We start from the raw sequence: 6,217 nt of genomic DNA, 5'->3' as shown, positions 1-6,217 counted from the left end.
ACTGCCCATCAGCTCACGGAACAGGACAGAGAGAGACCGTCCTCTTCACTGTGCTGCAGCAGCACACAGGGCCCTCTTCCCATGGGAAGTGAAACAGAACTTGGAGGGACAGCTGGGACACCAAAATGGTAATGAAAACTGTTGCCACAAAAGCCACAGTCCCACTCATACACACACTCAGGCAGTCTGGGGACTATTCTAGGAGAAAACGTGATGCAGAAGAGCACTCAGGGGAAACCCTCAGCCGACAGATGCACTTGGAGCATTTCCCCCAGCTCGGTGCTCTGGATTGCAGAGTGGTGGGAAGGACAAGCCTGTGCACTGTTCTTTTGGGTTTTATTTATTTATTTAATTTCCAAACGGGATTTAATGACAACACTATCAGAAGTTTTTTCTGAAATGAAATACCAGTCAGATAGGAATAGAGAAAAGCAATAATGGGCCAAAGGAATGTTTGGGTCAGTGTGACTCACTGTGGGTTGGTAGTGTAGGATCCAAGCTGACAGCCTGCCTGCAAACTGCCAGGCCAACAGAAGCCCAGCACAGCCAAGAGGATGTGCTGGAGAAGGCTGAGAGCTGAACAGAAGCACCCCACAGGGTGTGGGAACATGTCCCTTGTTTTCATTCATTAGCTGGGCCTGAATCCATAACCAAACTTCCTACGTGTGCGTGTGTGTCCTGATAGGGCCCATGTGGAGCCACACTTGGGCTTTACAGGCACTGGAACCAGATAAAAGCATCTGCACTGCACGCCCACCAAAAGCAGCTTCCAGCCCATACATCTGTGGATTTATGGAACCAAAATCACAGCCACAAAAGCATTGGTTTTCCTTGTTTTGCTGGCTTTTATTCCAAGAATGACATCCCAGTTATGTTTCCTGATTGGAGTAAATATCTTTACTGAAAAAACATCTGAGTGCTCCTTGATTTTGCTGGAAGGTAATTTATGAAATGTTACCTTGAATGCAGACTTAATATTTCATATTGGGTCCAACAAATTCATACATTTTCCATCAGAATCAAGTTTGCCAGTGCTGCAGAGGAATCAGGGGTTACAGTGGACACAAGGTTGAATATTAAGGTAAGAGTGAGCTCTAATTTCAAAAAAGATAAACCACAGACTGGTATACTTTAAGAGGAGCACGGCCAGGAGACTAAGGGAAGCTACCTTGGAAGTGTTCAAAAAACATGTGGATGTGGCAGTTGAGGACATGGTTTAGTGATGGCTTTGGCAGTTGTCTCAGTTTAATGAGACTGAAGTGTTTTGCTAAGGAGGATGAGTTATGAGGAAGACCAAACTCCTCTCTCTCAGCAATTGTAAATCTGAAATTCAGAGGTTCCAATCGAGGAAGTATGGAAAAAGGAAGAAATAACAACCCTTTATTAAAGGATATATGTGTATTGGCAGAACAACAAAAGAACACAAAAGCAACTAAACAATAATCCTGTACCCAAAGTCCCCTTCAAAAAGGGAACAGTTCGGGACTTCCCGGCCTTTGGAGCGATTCCAACCACGGCCGGCAGGGGGCGCTGTGGGGCCGACAATGGCTGTTCCCCTCAGAGAGGGGGGAAGGGAAAAGGGGAAGAGGGGCGGGTTCTTCCCACCAAACTCACGCTGTCTGCGGTCTGCTGTGGCTGGGACCCCCCCTTCGTCGATGAGCACAAACTGCTGCCAAAAACACAGGAGCGGAGGAGGGAAGAGGGCGACCCCCTCCCACAAAGTTCCTCTGCAGGTGGGTCAAACCCCTCTGATGAAATCTGAGCAGGTCCGGGCTGGGGACAGAGCAGGGCGTAGACAAACCAAGGCCAGAAAACAGCCAGATGACCAGGCTGAAAACAGAGTGAACCTCCGACCCCTCCTCAAACACACACCTTGCCCGACCTAAGGCAAAAAGTGAAGTGTCCCCGTTTCCAAGGAGAGGAGGGAAGAAAAAAAATTCATCATCCCCCCCCCCCAGTTCCCAGGAGAGCCATCAGCCTGGAATGCAGTTCTGCCAGCTAGATCTTTTGTGTAGATCAATCACCCCTTCCCCCTCCCTTGTCCAACATCCCTCCCTTACAGTGAAGCAGGGAAAAGAAAAATTCCTGCTTGGATTTTTCGAACAAGTAAACCTAGGACGGCAGTGCTGGGGGAATGGTTGGACTCCATCTTAGCGGGCTTTTTCAACCTTAATGATTCGGTGATTCTATGGTTCTATCATCCCCTCAGAACTCAGATCCTCAGTCCTAAAGGAGTTTGGAGAAACCTGAGAAGGTCCAGCAGTAGCTGCCATTGTGGTCAGAGACACATGTCTTGTGGAGAGAGTTGAAGGAGCCTTGCCTAGACCAGTGAAAAGGTGGATCCATGGAGACATAGGAGGAACCTGCAACTACTGGAAGGGAAGTGCTGAAGATCACAGAGCCAAACTTCTCAGCTATAACAGCCATTTAACAAGGGGCAGTGGGGAAATGGGGCAACGGCCACATCTTACAGCTTGAGAAGTTCAAATTCCGCATCAGGAAACAAAATTTGTACTTGGAGGGTGGTGCAGCCTGGGATCAGGTCACAGAAAGGTGGGAATTCTTCATCCTAGGACTTTCTCCATGTTTGACTGATGAAAAGCACAGCTGTCTTGACCTAGTGCTGGTGACAATCCTACTGTGAGCAGGTTGTCAGACCGAAGACCTCCAGAGGTGCCTCCCTACGAACGCCTCTCAGACTGAACCAGTTTCTAGCTCTAAATCAAGAACAGGACTTCATCTTTTAAGAGCCTAATCTATGTCTGAGTCAGTTTGAGGCACTGAATTTACATCACATTTTCTTCACAAGCAATTATTTCGGACAATTCAGGATACAGAAGGTGCCTGCAAGGGAATGAAGGATGATGTTCTGCAAACATCTCTTCTGTTTTTATAAAGTAGCCAAGCAGGAGTGTGCCAAAAACATCACTGGAGTCTCAAAGCACAAGCTGGATGGCATCTAAAGATGAGAACAAAATTTGAACTGGTTCACTGAGGGCTGGATTATGAATGTTTGAATTGCTCTGAGTCAGAAATTAACCTGGTGACCTTCACACTGGGTTTGCCCCGGCAAGCCAAAAGCCACCTTGTACTGTATCTTAAGCTACCGAAAAACAGCACCTATTTCCTGTGTCTCTGTTATAGCAAAGCAGCTGAAAGATTGCCAGCTATGAAAGGTTCCTGGCCAAGCCAATTTTGGATTCAAACTTGGCCCAGGAAAAATAACTACTTCTATCCAAGGACACAAAGCAGCTGAATGATTTCAGAGCATTCCTATGCCAAGCCTGACCCAAGTCCAAGTCAGGAGAACCCAGCTGAAGACTCCAGGAAGTCCCTTTTTAAGGTAGAAATGGGTTTAAGTATTCATGCTCCTATTTTAAAGGTCTTGTACCTCTGGGTCCACATCTGACCTGCCCAGCTCAGCGAAAAACCAAAAAGCTAAATCAACTTTTAACAGGTATTGACACACAACAGGACAGCAGTTACCCAAGTCTCCTGTTGTTCTCTCCTACTCTTCTATTAAGCTGCGTTTTGGCATGAAACAAAATTTCTAACACTTCCTCAGTATCCATGTTTCTTTGAAGCTGGCATAAAACATCTCCAGCCTTCTCTTGGATCTCACAGTCTTAAATGACCTTTCCATACGCCTTTTAGCATGTTTTTCACTATCATTTTAGGGATGCCAACCCTGGTGTCTTCCAAAGAAGTTTTGTCATGTACTGAAGAACCCCAGTTAAACACATTATATATAAATAAAATTATGCTGTACAAATATTCTGAATTACAACACAAGAAGCTGCTACTCTACTCATCTTCCATTGAGGTGAGATTGACCCGCATTCCTTTAAGCCTGCAAACACCTGATCTCTGTGAGACTGACAGAGACAAGGCCACGAGGTCCTCAGTGCTGGTTCACTGCTGTCAGAGGCACCATGTCCTATGAACATGGCATGTCTCACCTTAACTGCGCCTGCCACCAGTGTCTGTACCAGGCTGAAACATGGCCAGAAAAATGATGTGAAAAAAGAGAATAGTGCCATGAGAGTTAATTAGCCTGGCAGGAGATTTATTCCCAAAAGGCCACTGACAAGAGGTGAGATTATCAAAACAAAAGGGATGGAAGGGAGTGCAGATCAGAGAGGAGTCCATGATGCAGCTCGGATTTTGCCTGCTCCCCTCCAAGAATCACATCCCCTCTCACTGAAATGTTGTCTCAAACAGAACCCCCAACCCAGGCATCCCTGGGGGTTGTGCCCACAGCATTGACATCTCCCCAGATCTCTGCCCCCTACTCACAGTGAAAAACATCTTACTTTAACTTTTAAGAGCAAACAGTAATGATGCAGAGAAAAGGGGGGAAAAATAAAAGCCATTACAGCTACACTGTGAGCTCTTTAGGGCTTAAAAGTAAAGTAAATGGGAGTGAGGACACGTGAGTGTGGAGCGTGTAGAGTAGCAGCACAATCACACCGAAATAGAAACAGCACTCCGAACACACAGCAGGCTGGGAGGAGCAGAGAGGGCACAAGAAAAAGTTCCAGAAATACCTTCAAAGCACAAGATGACAAAGGGAAGCCTGGCCTGGTGGGACCATGACAGCATATAAAAGATGACACAGATGAGGCTGAAACATCCAGCATATTCTTTAACGCTCAGAATAAAGAAGTCATGGCAACAAGCTGTGTAAGGCAGCGTGTTTTACAAAGAGATTAGGCAGGCCCGGTGTGAGAAAGGATGAGTTAAAAATGACTGAACCAGAACAGAGGTACTCAGATACACAGCACCTGCACACATCCCCCTGAGTACTCACAGATTCAGCTGAAGCTGCTTCTGAAAGGTTTGCAACACTTTTAGGGAGCTGTAAGAATAAGGGAGGGTGAGAAGGGGTTGAGGCAGAAGTATAATATTTGGTTTTTAGAAGAGAAAGAAAGTTGGGGGCTGGAAATTACAGACCACCTCCAAATTATAGTTTGAATACAGAGCCTGGAGGTTTTCTAAGAAAGCAATATTAAACAATTAGGTTATGGCCACCAAAAAGGGAAGGTAATAAAAATGCCAGGTATGGATTTCTGAAGAAGAACTCATGTCAGGCTAAGATCATTCCTTTACTGTGGCAGCTGACCTATTGAGAGGGGAGAAGTACCAGATGCAATGTTTACCTTGGAAAGGATTTTTGATTTTTCTTGCAATGCATTGGGGATTGACCCAGCTGGACAGCTAAGAGCCCATAACATTCTAATAACTGCAACCCTGGTGGGTACAGAGGATCATGTGCCTTTCCCACTAAAAGTGTCTTTTATTTAGAGATTTTTAACCCCTTTTTCAGGATTGGGTCTAGGTCTGACAGCTCAACCCTTCCCTCTCACTTGAGAGCGTGATAATTCGGTCTCCACCTCACTCCCCCAAACTGGATTTTCAGCTTTGGATTTATCCCAAGTTGTCTCTTTCCCTTTGGGTACTCTATTTAAAAACTTATCACTCATATATTACATTTTTAGGCCACCTCAGATGTCCTTGCTGCTGTTTCATGGTCAGCTGCTCCTTCTCCCTGAGCTAACGGGGAGCTATTAAAAGCCAGGATGACTCTTGTTGTACAGAACAGGAGCTGCTGACTAACCTCTTCTTTACAAACATCCCCAGCTTGCAGAGACAGGGTGAAGCCCTGCTCAAGTCTTCCCTGGTGGCTGCTCAAGCTCCCTGAGTTTCAGCCCTGGAGGGGATTAGAAATGCTTTCCCACTCCAGCTGTTTCATTATTTTGCTTTCCTTCAGTACGTGTTGCTCAGACATTTGTCAGAGGCAGATTTGCTTTACCTTTACAAATCAGGTAAAGAGCTGCTCTGGCCAAAGGGTTGGTTTCCCTGTGCTGGACGCCTGGAACAAAGTGGGCTGGATGCAACCTCATCTCCCAGAGCAAGAGGGGCAGGTGAGTAACAACCATGCTTTCAAGGGATCTCTCTGCCTCCCTCACACCTGTGTTCTTAGAGCCTCTCCTGGCACATGTAGGGGCAAAAACTCAAAGCTGGTGATCCTTCAGAAGGCCTGAAGCTAGATCTGCCCAGGGATAAGCAGTTCAGCAGAGCTGTGTTTTTCCCATGCCCTGAGCTCTGGCTCAAATTGGCTTTGATCCCCTGGCTCAGCTCCAAGAGGCTCTTCCGAGACTGACAGAGGTTCCTCCCTCCCTAGTCACATTGTCTTCCCAGAGATGTAATTTCTGAC

General features: G+C 46.4%; 1 long non-coding RNA gene across 1 annotated transcript; it reads left to right on the top strand.

The window, feature by feature from the left end:
• The first annotated feature begins 1,542 nt into the window (after positions 1–1,542).
• On the top strand, positions 1,543–5,991 carry LOC108507673. The gene is made up of 3 exons (XR_001878223.1): positions 1,543–1,733; positions 2,210–4,837; positions 5,826–5,991. It is a non-coding gene; the product is annotated as an uncharacterized LOC108507673 (long non-coding RNA).
• Positions 5,992–6,217: the final 226 nt, after the last annotated feature.

This window comes from Lepidothrix coronata, unplaced genomic scaffold, assembly GCF_001604755.1.
Source record: "Lepidothrix coronata isolate B3197 unplaced genomic scaffold, Lepidothrix_coronata-1.0 Scaffold265, whole genome shotgun sequence".
NCBI classification, from domain to species: Eukaryota; Metazoa; Chordata; class Aves; order Passeriformes; family Pipridae; genus Lepidothrix; species Lepidothrix coronata.
Note: the sequence above shows the minus strand (reverse complement) of the source record. Positions and strands in the feature narration are given on the sequence as shown.